This window comes from Anthonomus grandis, chromosome 9, assembly GCF_022605725.1.
Source record: "Anthonomus grandis grandis chromosome 9, icAntGran1.3, whole genome shotgun sequence".
NCBI lineage: Eukaryota > Metazoa > Arthropoda > Insecta > Coleoptera > Curculionidae > Anthonomus > Anthonomus grandis.
In genome coordinates, this window is record NC_065554.1 from 5,946,243 (window position 1) to 5,968,288 (window position 22,046).

The window sequence follows — 22,046 nt, forward strand, 5'->3', positions numbered from 1 at the left end:
ATCCTTAATAACAATCTTAAATTTACTAATGATGTACTTGATCTTGCTAGTAAGATATCAGCTGGTTGCCTTGGCGTTAGGGTTGCAACTTAAGAGCTTGGAACTGAGATGTGTAGGACTATATATTTTGCCTTTATCGGGTCTCATCTTCGCTACGATATTTGTTTTTGTGTGAATGCTAGCAATTATCTTATTCAGTCGCTCTTTGTATTGCACAGGAGAGCCCTCAGCTATATTTGCAAGGCAAAACCTCAGACTTTCTGCTTTCCTCTATTTGCTCGAGAAAACATTCTAACACTCACCTGTGTACCTATACTGGAAGTTGCTAGCATTATGTTTAAGAGTCGGCATAAGTATATGGCAGGGGACCCCAGGTTAACCCTCTGACACGACATAGGGGCAATCTGCAACTACCCATTGCCCCGTCCGCTCTTATTCAGAAATCAAATTTCTACGAACATATATATATTATATATGTTATATGTTGAAATACAAAATTACACACATGTGATATTTCGCAACGAATTCAGAGTCATCAGTTCTAGGAATTGGCAACATTACTATTTCCGCCGGATGGTCCATTTTACTTGAGACATCGCAATATCTCGAACACTAAACATGTATCCAGAAAATGTTTCATGTGAAGTTTAAATGGTTTTCAGGGGGCCATAAAATGACGCAATTGGTTTGACCTTGAGTGGAAGTATTCAAGGTCAAATGAAGGTCAACTTCACTTTTTTGCATAGAAACCTCTATTTGTTTTAATAGTATCTGATTTAGCGTTAAAAAATAAGTAACTTTGATCTGACACATTTTTACATGCGACCTCTCCTTTTCAAGATATTAATTCTTTAACGAATTTTTTCCTTGACAATGACATTTGCCCTTGTAGGTAGTATCTGATGATCTATCAAAAGGAGTGAAAGTATCTTATGATAGAATTTTATTATTAACAGAATCAAAAACAGGAAAATAAAACGAACAAAGTTCAAATAAAAGAAATTGAAACAAAGAAAGTTAGAAAATTATTTCAATAAATGTTTAAAAAGTTGACCTTCCACTTCTACACATTTTTCGACTCGCTTTCAAAACGATGGATGAACAGAATGCAGCATCTGTGGAGTTATCTGCCGCAAACCTCCGTGATTTGCAGTTTTATATTTTCGGGAGTCGTTGATATCGATGGTTCGCGATATATATCTCCTTCAAATAACCCCATAGAAAAAATCTAAGGGCGTCAAATCAGGTGACCGTGGCGGCCAGTGGACTGCTCCACTGGGACCTATCCAACCTCCATTGAAGTCACGATCCAACGCTTGGTGCAATGAGTGAATAATGTGCAGGACAACTATCATGCTGATACCACATAGTTAGTCTCACTTCAAAACACACATCTTTCAAAAATACTGGTAGAATCTTTAGCAAAAAATTACGGTATTTTTGGCCTGTAAAGACACCATCAATAAAATAAGGTCCTATGACTTTATCATTGATGATGCCACACCAGACATTTACAGACCATGGCAGCTGATGTTCTATCACTCGAAACCACCTGGGATTTTCAACTGCTCAATAATGCATGTTATGACGATTAACTACACCATAGTTTGTAAATGAAGCTTCATCGTTGGATAAGACGTACAGAAAGAAATTGTTATTTTCATGCAAGTCATTTTGGGCCAATTCAAAAAATAACACTCGATTTTGGAAATCATTCCCATGAAGCTCTTGATGTAACGACAAGTGATACGGATGAAACTTGTGGCGTTTCAAAATTCTCAGGACACTTGTTTTGGCGATTCCAGAAGAAGAAGAAATTGATCGTGAGCTGACTCCGGGATTATGGGCTGACCGAGATTATGATAAACTGCAGCTAAGATGGCAATTTCATTATTTTGACTGCTAATACTTCTCTTTCGTGATTGATTTATCGTTCTCACACTTCCATCTTCTATAAAGTGGTTCACTACACGGCAAAATGATGCTCGCGATGGAAGTCGCCATTGAGGATGTCGCATGGTATACAGTTCAATGGCTCTATTAATATTTCGTTCAGATTCACCATAGACCATTTCAACTTTTTCATTTATTGTTAGGCATTCCATAGTCACTCAACAAAATAGTCAAATACTTGATAACTGAACGAATATTTTGAACCAAAATAATCTCTTATTTAATTATTCATCAGTATTTGTTTACAATCGCCTGAACTACCTGGGATAAACAGGTGAGATCTGTTCAGTATAGAAAATTTTCGCATTATAATAACTTGCATTGATCATTGATCAACAATGCCTTGTCACAACAATATTGAAAAATTGCTGAATCAAAGCTATTCCTGTTTCTAATGTCATCAAGGAAAAAATTCGTAAAAGAATCAAGAATTAATATCTTGAAAAGGAGAGATCGCATGTAAAAAAGTCTCAGATAAAAGTTACTTATTTTTTAACGCTTAATCAGATACTATTAAAAAAAATAGTGGTTTCTATGCAAAAAAGTGAAGTTAACATGAAACATTTTCTGGATACATGTTTAGTTTTCGAGATATTGCGATGTCTCAAGTTAAATGGACCACCCTGAATATTAGTGTATATTCAAATGGTTTAGACACACGCTTAAGCACCTGAAAGAAAAGGCCTCGTATAACCTTAAAGCGTTTTATGCTTATTATTTTAAAAAGTCTACAATGTATGTATATAAACAAAATTTGCTTTTGATTTTCCTCCTTTTTTTGTATACATTTCTCTTTTTTAACGTTTATATTCTGTTTTTTTCTTAGTTGTAAGTTGCTTTAATAACAACAAATATTTGTACCTAACAATAAAGACTATTTTGATTTGATTTTAATATTATATGCTTTTCCAGTTTCAAAACTGCAATATAATTTTGTACTTTATTATATTTTTTATTACAACTATATTCTAGAAGAATGTTTAAGCTGTTTATTTATGCGTCGAGTTTTCTTTAGTAAAATTTTGTTGGAAAATAATTACTTTATTACCTAATAAACTTATTTGATGATTGCCACTTCAACTAGAAATAATATTAGTTTGAGGCTTAATGCACTTAGTACGAGAAAATTATTTTTTTTCCAAAAAAGCCCTAAACAAGATTTTTGACAAAAATTATAAAACAGGATAATTTAAAAGTTCTTTAACAAGTATTAGAGCTGTCATTATAATATTAAAATCACAACACCGTATCGAGTTAACGAAACTGGTTTTATTGTAGTATTGTTATTCACATGAATTGACTTGTTCAAATTTATAATTAATTATAAAATCATGAGCAATTAGTTTCAAATGGTTTTTTATGTATATGTAATGTATGTATGTATATGTGTTTAAGTATGTTTTAATTATAAGTTGTGCATAAGTTGGCTTCATTAAAACCCTCAAAAACAACAAATATAGTGTTTTAGTAATTATTTAAAAATAAATTTACCTATATTTATTTTAGAAAAATTTAAAGAGGCAGATACTTAGCTCGTTATAGATATTTATATATATATACAGAAAGAGAAATTGAATAAAAAGTAAAAACTAAACTTAAAAAGTTAGGATAAGGTAATTAACGTCTTAATATTTTTTGATAATTAGTGATAATAATTTTAATATTTCTCAACAATTCTCTATAATTTATATACTTGGGTGTAATATTAATGATAAATATTTTGTTCTAGCTTTCAAATTCATTTATGCCTAACTTTTAGAAATTCTAATTCTAGGTAAAGGTAAGGTAAAAAACGCAGAAGTTGCAATCATAGAAGACGTTTATGCTCCTTCTTTCACAAATGATCAGAATATGCGGGACTCTGGGAGTGCTGCCCTAGTTAATTTAATTGATACTTTAAATTTAATTCAGTTCAATACAATACTTAATTCAAATGGGAGGTCATTAGTCTTTATTATATCCAATGTACCATGTTCTGTTCCTCAAGACGATTTTTCATTATTAAAAGTGGATAAACATCAACCCTTGTTGCTTTTTAATTTAAACTGCAATTTCTCACATTATAATCAATTTGAACTCAATAAAAATTAATCTAAGACCTTTAATTCTCGAAATGCTATTTTTCAACTTTATATAAGGCAATAACAGTTAATCAAGCATGAGATATCCTTTACGATATTTTAAACAGTATTTTTCTTGAGCACATTTCCATTTCAATTTGAAAGGAAAAAAAGGTATTCTGAATAGTAGACCGGGTTGTCTTTTATATTTAGACAAAGCCTAGCTCGGTTATTATACGAGGTGGAAAAAAAGTTTTATATAAAAGTTGTAGGGTTTACCTTAAATCGCCAGGAAATGTTATAGAATATAATACAGCGGTATCGCAAAGTTAATAAAAAATACACAGTTCATTTTTTTTAAATGGAACCCCTTGTATTTTTTACATTACATAAAAGACATTTTTTTTCTGATTTCAAAAATATATAATATGTTAATATTTGGTTTAGCCGTTTTCCCAATATTTTTCTTTAAAAAATTAAAAAATAAAACAACTGTTTATCCGAATCCCCGTTGCTATGGTGTCTATCGGTAACAATAAAATAAATAATGTTATTTGTTGGGCTGTCACTGTCAATGTTTCTGCTATTTCTTTTGAATATGGGTTATACCGAAGAAGAAAAGTTTGAAATTATGAGGTTGTTTTACAAAAACAACAATAATGTTGCTCGAGCGCAAGCTGAATATCACCGTATTCATCCCGAAATGAGAGTTCCTGCTAGGTCCACTTTTTATTACACTGAAAGGAGTATGAGAAACCACAAAAATCTACAAAGAAAAAAACGAACAGTTTTAGCTAACGCGGATGAAGAACTACAAATTTTATTATATTTTCAAGGTAAAAAGTTATTTTATATTTAAGAGCCTTATAGGAATTATAATTTATGCTTTGATTTTTGTAGAAAAACCATATTTATTTACCGTAGATGCTAGTAGACACTTTCAATGCTCTAGATCTAAGATTCAAAGAGTTCTTTAGAAATATGGATATCATCCTTACAAATTGATGCCAGTACAAAAATTAACAAATAATCATGAAATAAGAAGGCTAACATACTGTAATCAGATGTTAGATGTAAAAAACGTAGATAACAAGATCTTTAATAAAATCTTGTGGACGGATGAAGCTGTATTTACAACAGCAGGGATGTGTAATAGAAAAAATACTCATATGTGGGCACCAGCAAATCCTCACGCATACGTCGAAATAAAAAAACAGGGCAGAATGTCATTAAATGTGTGGTGTGGTATCCTTAGAAACCAAATAATTGGACCCATTATATTTCAAGGATCTTTGACTGGAAATAGGTATTTGCGGTTTCTAGAAAATGAGATTGAAGCTTTATTAGAAGAAATACCTTTAAGAGAATATACCAATATTATATGGCATCAAGATGGCGCCCCGCCTCATAACTTTAGGCCAGTAAGGATTTTTTTAAATAATCGTTTTATTCAGTGGATTGGAACCCATGGTACCATTAACTGGCCACCAAACAGCCCTGATTTGACTCCTCTAGATACTTTTTTATAGGGGTATCTTAAAAATGAAGTTTATAAGGAAAGAAGTGAAAATTTGGAGGAATTAAGGGAAAAAATTCAAAGAAGTATAAACTCCTTAAATGAAGAACACTCTGAATATATTTCAAATGCTCTGTTAAAACTGGACAAAGATTATAGAAACTGCGTTGAAAATAATGGCGGCCATATACAACATTTGTAAATATTTAAAGAAACAAGGCTCAAAGGTTTTTTTTTTCAAAAAACCAAATTTTTTTAAAAATGATGAGTTAAATATTAACATTTTATATATTTTTGAAATTAGAAAAAATGTCTTTCATTTAAAGTAAAAATATACAAGGGGTTCCATTAAAAAAAATTAACTTTGTGTTTTTTATTAACTTTGAGACACCTTTGTATTATATTTTATAACATTTCCTGGCGATTTAAGGTAAACCCTATAACTTTTATATCAAACTTTTTTTTCTACCTTATATAGTAACCGAGCCAGGCTCTGTCTAAATATAAAAGACAACTCTGTACATCGGATATTATTGCATTAGTTTAAGTTTAGATAAATTTTGCGTATCAAGGATTTATTAAAAAAATCGAAAATTATATCCATATCAGGCAACTATAGAATCGTCTTGGAAGTATGGTCATTTAATGACGTGGTCAGCAAAATGCTCTTTTTATGACGATAAAATAACGTCACTTAATGACAATAAAAAGAGGATTTACATTAATGTTTCTAGAATGTCAATCTTGACGTGTAAAAGAAGTCAGTGAATCACATGAGTAAATTACTTGTTCACCAATAAAATAATTTAAAATGTTATTTCCAGTTCTATATATAGAATTAATCGGCCTTTTACTGGCATGGTGTTTTGTGTTGCCAAATTAGATATTTTTTAGAAAAAGAGAATAAGAGTATAAAATTGAAATGTTGACATTGGCCTTTAGCGGATTTGTAATTTTTTTCCTGTGAAAGATAGATTTTGGCCCTTATTATACATAATAATCTGGTCTGTGCCGATTTCAAAAATGCCCAAATCTAAAAAAAATTACTTTGGCCCTTTTAGAACCAAGGCCCAGATATATATATTTATTAATAAAAATTAAGTATAAGTTAATATACAGGTTTTAAATTCATGTCAAAATTTAATTTTGCTTTTATTTAAAATAGTTTAAAGATGTCTTGCGTTCATAACGCTCCAAGTTTTTGTGTGTATCAAAATATTGATTTGCGTATGTAAACTAAAAGTATCTAAGGGTGCTATATAATTTAATTATAAATTTAAAATAATATATTTGAAATTTTTATTAATAGTTATTTATTTATGCATGAAAAATAACTTTATAAAACCCTTTTAACCATTTAAAAACATTCTCTTTAAATTTTTATAGAAAAATTGTAGTATTTATATATTTTTTTTCATTTATTTATTGACATACATATAAAAGTAATAAACACTGTAATAAAAACTCCTAATCATATGTATGCTCAAACTATCTTTGATGTAATAAATGCAACTATAATTCTTATAATGCTTTTTTAAACCAAATTAAGGTAAATTAGTAAAGGGGAGCAAAATAATTTCTGCTTAAGAGTTTTAATGTTTCAAACCTATTTTAGCGATTCTAACAATTGAATGCTTTATAACATTCTTAGCAGATAATATTATTTACATTATTCATTTTTTTAATTCACAGACAGACGTTTGATCTTTTATAAATACCAGTATAAAATGAAAATGTATATTTCCACATTAAGCAAAATACCCGTCAATTACTTCCAATACATATTAACATAATTAAAGAAACAACGTATTATTTAGGCTTACCATATGCCGTTTAGGAAACATTTGCAGAAACCATATGTGGCTTTGAACTTATGTTGCGTTTTATTCTTTTATAATAAGAATAGATACCCGTTTCAGTGCTAATTATTATGACGTACTTGGTGAAGTACTTAATATAATATTTTTAAATTAATAATTAATAAAACTTTTTTCGTAATACTTGTTATAATTTCACAAAATGATTAAATTGTTTGTCTTCTATTTCTATATAACTAACTAAGATAAAAAAATAAAGTTGCCTAAGATAAGATTAAATTTTACTGCAACAAAATATAATTTTAACGTTGTTTAGTCGCGTTTAAATACATCACAAGAACCTGAGAATGAAAAGGATTTAAATTAAACTCACAGAAAAATCAAATTTAAAAAAAACGCCACAGGTGCAAAAGGCTTTAAAAGATAAGGGCCGGGATTTGGCTAAAGCAAAATTAAAAAGTATATTAAAAACTTAGTAATTGGTTCGGATAAAGCATCCAGTGTTTTTCATTAAAGCTAAGTTGTTTACAGCTGTAAAAATGGAAGGAAAATTAAATTTTCTCGAACCGACGGAAATGACGAAAATAATCGCGTTTGATAAGAAATGAGCAGACTTCAAAGCGGAAATAATTGAAATAACGTTTTCAGGTGTATTAAATATATTTGTGAAACTGAAAAAAAGATAGCAGAAAGTATGTAGCTATAAATAAATAAAAAAATTATATTGTATAACATAAAAATATAACAATAATATTAATAAATAATTTTATTATTCCAAAATGTTGATATTTTAATAGTAAATACATATACATATTAAATATTGAAACAAAAGGCTTTCTATTCAGGTTTTCTTTTAAGGAGGGGCTGTTCAAATTCCTAAGTTAAAACACATGCACTAAGAAATAAAAAAATAAATGCAATAACTGTTTGAAATCGGAACACACACCAACGCCAAATCCTGCCAAACTCACCTATGAAAGATAACTAAAGCTAAAGAAGTTGCTGCCTAATACTAGTTTTGATATTACTAACTAATTTTTTATTAAGATAAATAAGACATTGTAACATGTCAATGTTACGTTAGAATAATTTAATATACAACCTCAATATTTCCTTTTACGCATAAAATGGCGAAACTTAAAAATCACTAGTACCATTCCCTTGCTCAGAGTGTGCATAGATGGCATTGGCTACTGGCTATTTAACAACGGTTTTAGAGAACTATGGGACCACCAGACTTTCAGTTAGGTGTGGAGCCGCTGGTCCACATTTGTAATGCAATAATTGTATTTAGGGGACCAACATAGGCCTTTAGAAGATATCTTACAAGAAAGACATAGTTCATAAATTTAATTTTTTTTTGATGTGTGGTCCTTCCGATTATCCTACTAGTAAATTAAACAATTCAATATTGAAAAGGTATTTATTCAGTTTTTAAAGAATTACAAAAATATCTGAAACCTACTCTTGATGTTATTCAATAAAACAAACTAAACACAAAAAAGGTTTTCCCTTGCAATCATCGCAAAATTTGTCACCCTGAAGTTCATTATTATTTTTATAGCAGTTCTTGCAACATCTTCGTCTTTTATGCTTGTTTTCACTTTTGTCTGTACCATTTTACAGACCTTTCAAGAGGATATGATCCCATTTGATTAGAACTTTTACCTTGAATATAATCTATTCTAAGTTATTTAAATTCTATTTTTTTCTATCATTTCAGCATCATGCTTTGTAGACAATGCAAGGACATCCCTTTGGTCCTTCCATTTTAGTACTGAATTTTCATCCTTGTTCTCCTTTTTTTTTAAATGTTTACTACAAATTCCTTTAGAAACGTCTTGCGGTTTTTACGTATACCAGTTGTCCGTCACTAAGGTGCTACCGCCTCCTATAACATCTTGAGTAAAAAATATAACAAAAGTTTTGGGTGCTACTCGTTCGCCATTTTCTTTGCCTGCATAAATTTTATTAATTAAATTTTATATATGTCTAACCTGGACTAAAATAAAAAATCTCCTTATGAACTTATACAAAAATCACGTGAATCAGTTTTATCAAAATAACGTCAGTTAGGCGACGTAAGTGGGATGTCTATTACTGACGATTTAAAGACTTTTTACTGACGCTTCTAGTGATCTATTCCTTAAATGCTTAATCGCGTTTCTAAAGAGCCTAAATTTTTTATACAGAGCTCTCAAATTTAGTGAAATAGGTATGTCCGCTGGCTTATTATTTACACTTCACTCGTCATTTACATTTATAATAAAATTGTAATAGTCTTTTTCCTGTAAATATAAAACTGTAGTTGGAAAAATGCAATGTTATTTATATTTATTTTCTTTTTCATTACGATATCATTTAATTTTCACTCATAGGTGACCATTCTCTACAGGACGACCAGGAGAACTTAGACAAAATTTAACTAAATATATAAAATTGCCAGGTTAGGTAGTTTTTTTTTTTTAAATTAAGGTACTGAAAATCAAAAGGCAAAAAACCTCTCTAAACACTTTTTATTTTTTTTTTAAGTATTTAGATATTAACTTCTTGATAATTAAATAAATATTTCAATAGCAGTTAAATAACTAACACTTTCATAAGTAGAGGTTTTGCAATTAAAATCCAGTGCGGTGACATATTAAAAAAGTAAGAAATCATAAAAACATTATTCTATAACAAAATTAAATATAAAACTCATTTTAACTATTATTTATACAAAAGGTATTAAAATGAATACAAAGCACAAAAGATAAAACATAAAAATTAATATTAAATAGTCTAAGAGCTGGCAACGTTTTCGAGAGAGAATTTCAGGTAGGTCAGTTTTTAGATATACTTTCTCTTTCACTCTCCCGGATATCATACGGGCCACCTGGCTGGCAGTAGTGATTGCGTTCATCAATGCGCATCGTACCTATACAGGTAAAATATCAATTTTTCAAATAATTTTAAGCAGCTTTTTTTTATTATCTTTATTGAACTTTTAGCAACACAAATATATTGTTGCCAGGCATTTTTTATGTTGATATTATTTAAGTAACTACAAACCCAAAACTAAGTTGCCAAGCAGTAATTCGGTTGTTAACCTTCAGCCAGGCCGATCTAAATGTAAACAGTAATGTGATATTATTTTGCTTGGTCGAAAAATAGTTGTCGAATAAATTACAAAGGAAGGATAAAAAAATATTAAATTAATGTGTGAATAAATTTATGTGTTAATACGATATGAAAATAATAATTTATTGTAGTACAAAGTTAAGAAATTGATTAATCTCAGGTATGAAAATAAATGAAAACTCTGATGGTTGTATAAAAGTTGCGGATAGATTTTTTAATTAATTATTGTATCACAAAAAACGGAGGCATCCTGATAATCGTCATCATCATCTTCATCACTGCTGTCATTTTCATTGTCTTCGTTGTCATCATCGTCTTTTGAATTTTGAATCATCCTCTAATAAATTATTATCTGTAATAGAATGAAAAATTTTATGATTTTTTATCAAAGAATTTTATTAGTATTTAATTTTAAATTGTTACCTTTAATAATAATGTCGGCAACTAATGATGGTAACTGCTCCCCAACAAACCAGACAAAATCGTATTTATCGTCATTTATAGTCCAGCCGGAAGCTTGAGGTGATGAGGATGTTGGATGTTTCAAATAAGCATTTCTCCACAAATTTGTTACATAACGAACCGTTGTAAATGCTAATATAATTCAGCTTTACATGGTGGTGGGCTTGACGGGTCAAAATTATGACATTTTTTCTCAAAGTTCCGGTAAGTGTTTGACAACTTGTTTAAAATATTTTGACAAGCTGTCTGATACTGTTCTGATTGCTCTAACAGTTTAAAAGGACGAAGTTTACCTTTTCGAAAAAAAGCTGGCATGTAGTCGCATCCAGTGAGAGCATGAAAGCACGGTAGAGTTTTGATAAAGAATTTCCTAGAATTTCATATATGTTATTGATGCTTATGAATCGTTCATGATTTCCGACACACAAATTTATCCTGAGTGTTAGTGAAGCATTTAAATGATCCATGTTACCAAGTAGTATTATTAAAATATCAGTGTCTGAGCAGCGTATTACAACTTCGGCATCTACATTTATTTGGCAAATATGATATATTATTCGTGAATCAGCTTCTTCATGTTCTTCGCAAGACAATGAATCTTCCATAACTCTAATTACTCTATTACTTTCAACCCGGTATGAATAGCACTTTCTGAAATTCACATAAATTATTTTATTTCCAATGATAGGAACCAGTTCATCGCCAGCCCAATGATCAATAAAAAAATCGACAAGGGCTTCTTTAAAATTTATATTTTTCAGTTCAGGCACAAAGTTATGTGGTCGAATTTGATTAGGCCCGACTGTAACTTGGTTAATTAATTCATCCCGACGTGTGCGCTCAAAATCTTTGATCGATGGTGAAAAATATTGATCGAAGACAATATCGACACGATTAGATTGAAATCGTAGTATCATACTTAGAAATTTTTTCGATAAAGCATCGAAGGTTACAGGTACTTCTTTCATTAGGTGTAACATGAAGAAACCTATAATCTATAACACATTCATTAATGAACTGCCCTCTTAAGTCGTCACCACTTTCTTCGATGTTCAGGAGAAAGTCTGCTATCTGTTCAGCGACCGGCTTTCCACTAACTATATTGTAAAGATTATCTTTGTTTAAATCTGGATTGAACCGATTACAGTTTATTTCCAAAATATCGATGAAATAGGCAAGTTGCTTCTTAAATATTTTAATCCGGTTAGGTTGTAAGTCTGCGGTTATGTCTTGCAAGTATCTCAATCCACAAACATCGAGAACATGGGAAATCAAAGCAGTTCTTATGCTGTAACTTTTTGCCCAGCGTTGACGTGCAGCTATCGAATTAGTAAAATATGCGACACCGCTGAGACGTTTAGCTGCGTCAGCATTTATTGTCTGCTCCAGGGTAAGATCTATTGGTATTCTCGAAAAAGATTTATCCGTTCTTTTAATACCAAAACACCCAGCTTTGAAGTCCTCTTCAAGTCCTGGATGTATTTCTTCAACATTCTGCAAATTGTCGTAATATTTAACACACCATCGCGCATAGTTCGGCTGATTAACATTAAAAAATGAATTTGTAACTTTAGGAATAATATGTTTGGACATTTCAAAATCACCGTATACTCCTCGATAAAATGATGTAATAATGACTAGTTGGATGTAGGTCATGTAGAACTGAGCAGTTTTACCATGATCACCTTGCCTTGTTTTATCTACGAATTTTTGATAAGAAGAGAGCAGTCGGGACAATACGTGATTCGGTAATAATTCAGCAGTCGTTGTTAATTGTGAAACTTCAAGATCTTGGTATTGTACAAGATCATCAAAGATTTTTTCTTTTAAAAAATTGTGTTCGACTTGTTCAGTTTTTAGGTATTGGTCAAAATGTAATATTTGTAAACCTACAGCCATCAACGGATGCAGACGTTTACACTGGTTGAAATGTTTCCCATTAATGATTCCGTTTACTGAGCCTGATGCTATGATTTTACTTTCAATCATCATATGTGATAATCCACACTCATTAATAAATACTCCAATCGCTTTAAAAAATGCCATCATCAGATGAAATCAGCCTAAATGTATGAAGAGGTTATAAAATTTTGGAGCTTCTGTTGCCTGAATTTTAAGAGCTATTTTAGCGATACTCAAATCATATGTTACTTGAACGTATTTTTGGTCACATTCCATACCAACTTTTTGAGCTTGTATCATTGTCAACTTTACTACTGATGTCTCTGTTGGTGACAAATTGATTGGAGTAAGGTAGGATACTTTTTGTTTTGGAGTATTATCTTTAATGATTCTAGAATTAAATCCGGTCCACATTGGAGTGTTTGGCACATGGAAAAAGAGTAAAACCACATGTAACAAATCAATAGTTTGTACTAAAGACAAAGTACTTATAATATAATGTTGTATGTTCTCAATAGGTGTTAATCTATCTAGCATTGCCAAGCAGGCAGAAATTGGAACAAGTTTAGGAACAATGGCTTCAAAAGTCTTCTTTCACTGGTGGTGGTAACATATCAAACTGATGACTTGTAGAATCAATATCACCTTCATCTCGAGAATCATTAATATTTTGATATATTATACCCACGGTATCATGCAAAGTTTCTTTTCCGTTAAGCGTATCAACGTACCTATCAAAGTTATCAAAAGCGATACCTGTGCATAACGATAATTTCCTAATAATGTCAGGTGGGCTAATCTGAGAGCGATGTACAGATGAATAAGTTGCTTCAGTTTCCAGCTCCTCCAGTGTAGTATAGTTACAGCAATGTCCAAGACGATTAAGAATGTTGATGATTCTTCTGCTGCTTATAAGACTTTTAATAGTCATACCAAGAGTAATATGTTTTGATGGTTTGATAGTACCATTGTTCACACAAAAAATAGTATCAGAAGCTATTGAGTTGCTAAACCGATTATAGTTTACACCATTTCTGCGACGAATATCTTTACCACCAACCAATGTTTTGAAAAATCGATCTACTTTTTCGGGAATAGTACATTCACCATTAATTAAATTAGATGGCTTAATTTTCGATGGTAATTCTAATTTGTCTATTTTTAAAATGGTGTTCCGTAGGACTACTGCAACTTTCTCAATAAGTTCATCTTATCTTCTAATAAATTATAATCTTTATGCATCATAACTTTTTTTTATTTTTTGAAATAATTTTGATTGATTTTTTAAATTGTTTCAATACTTTGTCATCAAGATAATGATTTGTCATTAAATTTACATCTGACTAAGACTGAAGCTTTCATTCATTTTTGTATGTATCACAAAGAGAAGATAATAGCAAACAATTTTTAATATTGATAACTTCTTCTTCTATTAATGATAGGATTTTTTTGAAAATATACTGGCGAATACTTCGACTGTCATGCCAGGGAGTCTGTGGGTTATCAGCAATAACTTTATTTAAATATCCCAATTCACATAAATGCTGATAAAAAATCATTTCACTATTTAACTGTAAGTTTTCTATTTTGTCTAGCAATTTTTGATTACTTAATTTTGTCATCCAATCTGATATTTTTTTATAAATTTTTGCATAACTTGAAGAGTGTAAAGTTTGCTGTTTACCTTTTGATTGCTTGCGATCATTTCCACAAAAAAAAAACAAATTCGTTGGAGATTCGAATTTGTTTCTATATTTACCACATTTTCAGTCTCAATAATTGTATCAGAAGTATCAATTTCTTGGCTATTAACTTCTGTTTGTGAATTTTCAGGTGTATTTGCTGGCAGGTTTTGGCTTACATCTACTGCAGTATTTAATATCGATGTCGGACTAGATGTACTGGGAAGATCTGCTGTTGATGAGAAATTTATTTCAGACAAATTTCGATATTTTGCCATTAGAGCTGTAAAACTATTGTAACAATTTCTGTGATATCCATCAATGTCACTAACTTGCTCTGGTAACTGTACACTATATGTATACTATACACTGTACATGGAGGCAAAACACAATGTAGAGCTCGAAGTGCTGACAGAGTCAGTCACTGAGGCTATTTAAGTTGCTTTTGAAAATTCATGTCCACTAAGCAAACCGCGTCAAGCAGGGAACACCTCATGGTGGAACCAAGAATTGGGCGAGCTAAGGAAGACAGTAAGAAAGCTTTTTAACAGAGCCAAAAGAACTGGCGAGTGGAATCTATACAGACAACACTTAACCAGGTACAATGATGCTATAAAAAGAGCAAAGAAAGAAGGGTGGAGGAAGCTAAGCCGGGACCTAGCAGAGACACCAGCATATGCTAGACTCCACAAGGCAATATCCAAAGGGCCACGACAAACCCTAGGCTCTTGTCTAAAACCCGATGGAGAATATACGACAACCGAGGAAGAAACGCTTGGCTTAATGCTGAACACGCACTTTCCGGGATCGAAAATTCTCCACCAACCAGAACATACCCAGGACCCAACTCCTATCATTCCGAACAGGGGCAAAAGGGAACACTGGGAACTAGCAAAAAAGGTAGTTACCTACGAGAAGGTTAAATGGGCGATAAATTCCTTCAAACCATTTAAATCTCCTGGAATGTCCATAATGCCAGTCATGTTACAGCGGGGTAGCGAACTGCTGCTACCTGCACTATGTAAAATAATGCGGGCAAGTCTAGCCACGGCGCATATACCAGAGAGTTGGAGGGAAGCAAAGGTAGTATTTCTACCAAAGACGGGACGCGACTCTTATGCGAAACCTAAATCCTTCCGACCAATCTGCCTTACATCATTCCTCCTAAAAACAGAGGAAAAGCTCATAGAAAGGCATATCAGGGACAATGTATTACGGGTCAATCCTCTACATCGACACCAGTATGCCTACCAAACAGGTAAATCTTGCGAATCAGCGATTCACGAGATAACCCAGAGGGTCGAACAATCTCTGAACAACAAAGAGATCGCCCTAGGAGCTTTCTTAGACATTGAGGGAGCATTCGACAATACATCATATGACTCAATCAACCGTGCGATAGCAGCACGAGGAATACATCCCATGATTGGCGGCTGGATAACCCAAATGCTAAATCATAGGAAAGTAGCAGCAAATCTCAACAGCACAACGGTTAAGGCCAAAGTGTGCAGGGGAACACCGCAAGGGGGCGTACTGTCACCGCTTGTGACAGCTTGCTGACACGACTGGAGAGGCAGCTTATCCTCGCTATAGGATATGCTGACGATATAGTCATCCTTACACGAGGGGGTAGTCAGGCCCATGTGTTCGAAAAAATGCAAAGAGCCCTGACTACTGTCGAGCACTGGTGTGAGGAAGATCAACTAAGGGTAAATCCCACAAAAACTACTCTGGTTTCCTTTACCAAAAGAAGGAAACTAGAGCCCCTTAGAAACATAAAATTTTATGGAGAAAATCTGCGACTTGAAGACGAGGTCAAATATCTAGGTATAACACTGGATAAAAAACTCAGCTTCAAGAAATATGTAATCCAGGCTACAAATAAAGCCACGAAAACTCTTATGTACTGTAAGAGAATGTTCGGTAGATCATGGGGACTGTCACCAAAAATTGTACATTGGATGTACACGACAATGGTTAGACCCATCATTACATACGCAGCACCTATATGGTGGCATGCGGCAGAAAAGAGGACTGTAATACAGATACTCAACAAAACACAACGAATAGCATGTCTGGGCATAACAGGAGCGATGTCAACAACGCCGACTGCTGCCCTAGAGAACCTGATAGGACTAAGCCCGCTACACTTAGTGGTACGGGCTGAAGCTATAACGGGGGCGAAAAGACTGCTGTCAAATGGCGCAACAATCCTATCGAAAGATGGGCACAATGCCTTATTTGACAAGATACAGGAGCTTGGGCGCCTGGCCCTAAGAACAGACAGAACCAAGGTCACATACCTAGACAAACCTTTTGTCATCAAAGAGAAAAGGGGACCACTGGACGCAGAAGCGTACAGGCTCAGGCAAAGAGGTTACTCAGTATGGCACACGGCAACCAAACGATCCAAGATCGGGGTAGCTGTGGGCATGGTGGAGGACGAACAACAGGGCAGACAACTTATGCTAAACCTGGGCCTCGAAACAACAAATTTACAGGCAAGCATAATAGGAATACAAACCTGTGTCCAACTGATGAGAGAAGGGCTGCCAAGAGGCAAAATCTTCGCAATTTTCACAGGAGACCAGGCTGCAACACTTGCACTACAACAGTTCGAGACAAGTCAAGGACTGTGCAAAGCTGCTGGGAGGATCTCAGGAATCTCGCCGAAGCGCAAAATAGGCCAGAGATAATCCTAACAGAGAATATGGGCAACAATAAGGCTGCAAGAAGGGCTATCCAACTTGCAACCCAGGGAGCCAGCAACAGCCTGGTAGGCCCTGAACCAATATGTTGTGTCAGCGATAAGACCTGGAAGAGGGAAATCGGCAACTGGCTAACAAACCAGAACAAATTCTACTGGGAGCAGCTGCCAAAGATGGAACAATCCAAACAACTTATAGGCAGCCCACCCTTCAAGAAGGGTGAGAACATACTGGGCCTCTCCAGACAACAACTGCGAAGGGTCGCAGGGCTACTTACAGGCCATGCACCCAGCAGGAAACACCTGCATACGCTAGGAAAATCAGTTACCTCGCTATGTAGGGGATGCAATGAGGAGGACGAAACAACTCTTCACATACTGTGCTTCTGTGAAGCATTTAATCAAACCAGGGCAACATTCCTGGTGGAAGAGAAACCCTCACCAGAGGGTATAAGAAATCTACCACTGGGCACAATCCTGGACTTCCTTGAAGCTACAGAATTGAACCTGTGGGACTAAACATATGGGACACAATAGGACTGCTTCTTAGCAGACCGCAGTGTAGGGAGCCACAAGGCACCACCCAGCGGTGGAGTTTTAGTGGATATAGGACGAAACAGACTCGACACTGAGTCCCACACTACTGGGGGCGGCGCCGCGTAACCAGTGTTTATAAAAAATTTCTCCACCGACCCAAAAAAAAAAACTGTACACTATCATATTTAAGTTTAAAATTTACACGTATTTGTAAAACTTCTTTACACTTTTTTAATTTGTCTTCTACAAAAGTTATTATTTTTCCATTTCTGTCTTTACAAAAAACACACTTTAATTTTTTACGGGCCATTGTAAAATAATTTTGTTAAAAACATTAAAAATACCGGCAACGAATAAACTAACGTGACTAAGCTGAAGCCATCTTGACTACAAACAGCTGCTGTTTTACATCTCGCTTGCGCTACTAACACATGATTGTCTGCACTCTTCCAACATCCCTAATCACTGTTCACATTTAGATTGGCCTGGCTGAAGGTTAACAACCGAATTACTGCTTGGAAAATCAATTTTGGGTTTGTAGCCATACTAAAATATTTCCAAAAAAATTTTTTTTAATTCAAAATTGCATTTTTGATGTATAAACAACATCAAAAATGCCTGGCAATAATATATTCGTGTTGTTAAAAGTTCAATAAAAATAATAAAAAAAAAGATTTTTAAATTATTTGAAAAATTGACATTTTACCTGTACAGGTATGATGCGTATTGATGAACGCAACCACTACTGCTAGCCAGGTGGCCCGTATGATGTCCGGGAGAGTGAGAGAGAAAGTATATCTAAAAACAGGCCTACCTAAAATTCTTGTTTTCCCGACGTTGCTAGCTCTCGTACTAAAAGTAAGGTAAGTATGATTGTACCCTGCATTATAAAGAAACTAAAAAGGCCAAATCGGCAGCTATCAATTGCCCAACGGAAATGCTATAAAAGTATGGCGGTAATAGACTATAAAACATCACAATATAGGAAAGTTATCTTTTGAAAAATATAAATTATTAGTGTCAGAATATTTATACTTACTTACCCCTATAAGTTTACTGCAATAAACATCAAAAAACACCATTTTGCATTAAAACGCACAAGTGAATCAACGACGTCGCCGCGCCATCATGAACAACTTCTACAAACGGAAGAGCACGTGACGATATTCATGATGTCAGTCGATGTCGATTAATAAAATCGCAGTGTTGCCAATACTTCACTATTATCAATTTCAAACCTTAATAACCTATGGAATTTAATTACTAATTAGTAATTTTTTTTGCAGGAATGATTTATTTTGTACATAAATTTAAGCTGTTCAGAGCTAAATAATATTTCTACTATTTTACTATACGCCATACCATACTAAATCCACTGGATCTAGCTAGAAAATATCTAATTTGGTAACACAAAATGCCATGCCGGTAAAAGGCAGGTCAATTCTATATTTAGAAATATAAATATGATTTTAACTTATTTGTTAATTAGTTAATAATTTGATAACAATAAAACTCATTTGATAGCGGTGATTCATTTCCTTTTTCCTACTTTCTTTTATACGTCTCAAAAAGAGCATTTGGCTGACTACATCATTAAATGACCCTATTTTGACGTCATACATCATTCTGTGATTGCTTCGGTTATTATCTAATTTATTTATATTTTAAGAGCAATATTTATTTTTTTTAATATCAAATTTACATGTACAAATCTATTTATTATAATAAAGAATGATTAACAACTATATAAACTATTTAACTAAACTAGTTCCTTTAATATATAAAACATTCTGTAACAATTTCAGAAACTCTCTTTCCGAATTTGCAGTATTCATTAAGCTTTCACAAAAACACAACCGTTGGGGAAAGGAAAAGCGGAAAGAAAATCCCTGCAATTCAATCCTTGGAAACGACGACGTTCATTTGGAGCATTTCTATAAAGCTAGCGAGCATCGGCAGCAGGAAGCAAGAAATTTATCCGAAGAAACAAAAACGCAGAGCTCAGAGTCTGACACATTGGCAAACAAAAAGTATTCGAACCGAAAGAAAAATAGACAGCAAACGGTGTTATCAGTTCAGTTGTAAAATGACGGCGAGCCAACTTGATCCTTGTTAAAGTACTGTGAAATAGCAAGCCGAAAGAGGGCAACTCTCGTGAAAAATGGCTTGTTTATACTCCTGGTTGCCTTATCTATTTCTTTATTCCCAGCTGTAATTTCTGATGGCCATTTCTCTTGGCAAAGACGATATGGTGCAGATTTTTGAAACGTACTAAATTCTGAGTTTAAAATAAATATTTTATGAATTTGACTGTTTTTTTTTATTTTGAAATTGTGCTAGATTGCTTACTTGTTTAGCATACTTCTAACACAACGTCTAACGTCTTATAAAAAAAATAATATTAATCTATTTTAAATAATGCAATGAAATATAGACTTTGTAGCGTTTTATTTTTTAGTTGCTTTTATAATGTAATAATTTAATATTGTATGAAAATGTACTAATCGCCACATCTAGTATAAAGTCGGTTTTCTTGCAAAAAATAAGAACTCCTAGATGGCGTTAGCCGTTTTTATTGTTTTGAGTTTTAAGCAATTTACTAGAATCAGGTTGTTTTTCTCTCTGTCTGACTAAAGTGATTTTTGTATCTATCTGTCAGATGTAGGACAGATAGATACAAAAATCACTTTAGTCAGACCAGTCACGTCGTGACGTACCTACGCCATGCTCAAGGATCAATTCTTATAAAACTGTGTCTGCGTGGTATTAGCCATCGAAGAGGTACCCGGAAATTGCGTTTTGGCTTTTTTTCCAAATGGTGTAGGCTTCAGGTTAACGATTTCAATTTCTCAAGTTAGGATTGGACCTCATACTTGGCCATTACATGGCAGCACTAGCCATGAAATCTGAAAAATTACTTTAATATATACTTTATGAAAGACCCTTCAACATCTTGGAGTAAACTGAATTCCTATTTTTTGTAAAACGTTTTTTTATGGTTAATAAGGCCGCCATTTTTTAAGTTTCACGTGTTAATTTTAGGGTCTTCTGCCGGGTCCTAAACCAAATCTTAAGCGAGATCTTATGGAGGGCCTTATGCTAGATCTGAAGTCACATCTTCAGCAAAGTCTTAAGGGCCATCCCAATATCATTCCGAGCCATCTCAGGTGCTGTTTCCAATTGCTATTATAAATTAGAGCTTTATCAGGGTTCCTTGCCTCTTCATGACATTATTGATTGGACCTTAATCAGCTGCTGTCCTTAAATCTGCACAGTGGGTTACCTTACTAGGTCAAAACAGATAAAAGGAATGTGTAACCAATGTTGTCGTTGATGATATCGGATTTTCTATTATTATTTGGATTTTGCGACTAGTCATATTGTCTAATTTATATCATTTCATGGCTCCTTAATTTAATAATTATTGTCTAGTGATTTTTACAGTTTTTTCTTGACAATTTTCAATTCAATGCAATTTGCATAACTACCTTATTAATAATTTATTTAATACCTTTTAATTTCACTATCCTGATTTTCGTACAGTATTATATGTAAACAACCGCACTGAAAGGTATATTTATTTTTATTCCATTTAATACATATATGTGCGGTAGGTTGCTGACTTGACCAAAGGGTTGTTACGTATTAGCGGGTTATTGATATTTTTTTATGTTTTATAACTTTGGTGCATAGAGTTTTGATCTTAGGGATTGTACTTTTACCAAGAAACTGTCTTATAATTTTTACAACAATGATTTATTCAAGTGAAAGACTAAAACAATGAATACTGGCCAGTACTTACAGATTTCTTTATAATATATTAGCGTAATAATTGAATCTTATTTTGTGTTTTACTATGTGTTATATTTCTTACAGTCCTTTTATTTATAAAAGAACCAATTTGTCAGTTAAGGTTCTTTCAATTGCATTTTAAATAAACACATCAAACTGGATGGCGGGTAAAAATAATTTGCTGACCAAAAATCAAAATGTGCTACCAAAGCTATTTATCATCAAAAACTATGCGAAATCGATAAATGATGTTACTATACATATTAGTGCTTGCTACCAGAAAATAATCAAAATAGCACCCCTCTAAGGGGTAGTTTGTATTTGTCAATTTCTAATAAAAACGTGCTACCAAAGCTATTTACCGCCGGAAACTATTCAAAATCGATAGCTGATGTTACTATACATATAAGTGCTTGCTACCAAAAAATAATCGAAATAGCACCACTCTAAGGGGTAGTTGGTTTTTGTCAGTTTCTAATAAAAATGTGCTACCAAAGC

The 22,046-nt window shown here is 33.0% G+C and overlaps 2 long non-coding RNA genes across 2 annotated transcripts; one reads left to right on the forward strand and one right to left on the reverse strand.

The window, feature by feature from the left end:
- The first annotated feature begins 10,242 nt into the window (after positions 1-10,242).
- Positions 10,243-20,066, forward strand: LOC126740660 (uncharacterized). The gene is made up of 3 exons (XR_007661969.1): positions 10,243-10,271; positions 18,471-18,619; positions 19,562-20,066. It is a non-coding gene; the product is annotated as an uncharacterized LOC126740660 (long non-coding RNA).
- On the reverse strand, positions 10,569-11,131 carry LOC126740659 (uncharacterized). Its single transcript, XR_007661968.1, has 2 exons — positions 10,890-11,131; positions 10,569-10,818 (listed from the first exon to the last, which is right to left on the reverse strand). It is a non-coding gene; the product is annotated as an uncharacterized LOC126740659 (long non-coding RNA).
- Positions 20,067-22,046: the final 1,980 nt, after the last annotated feature.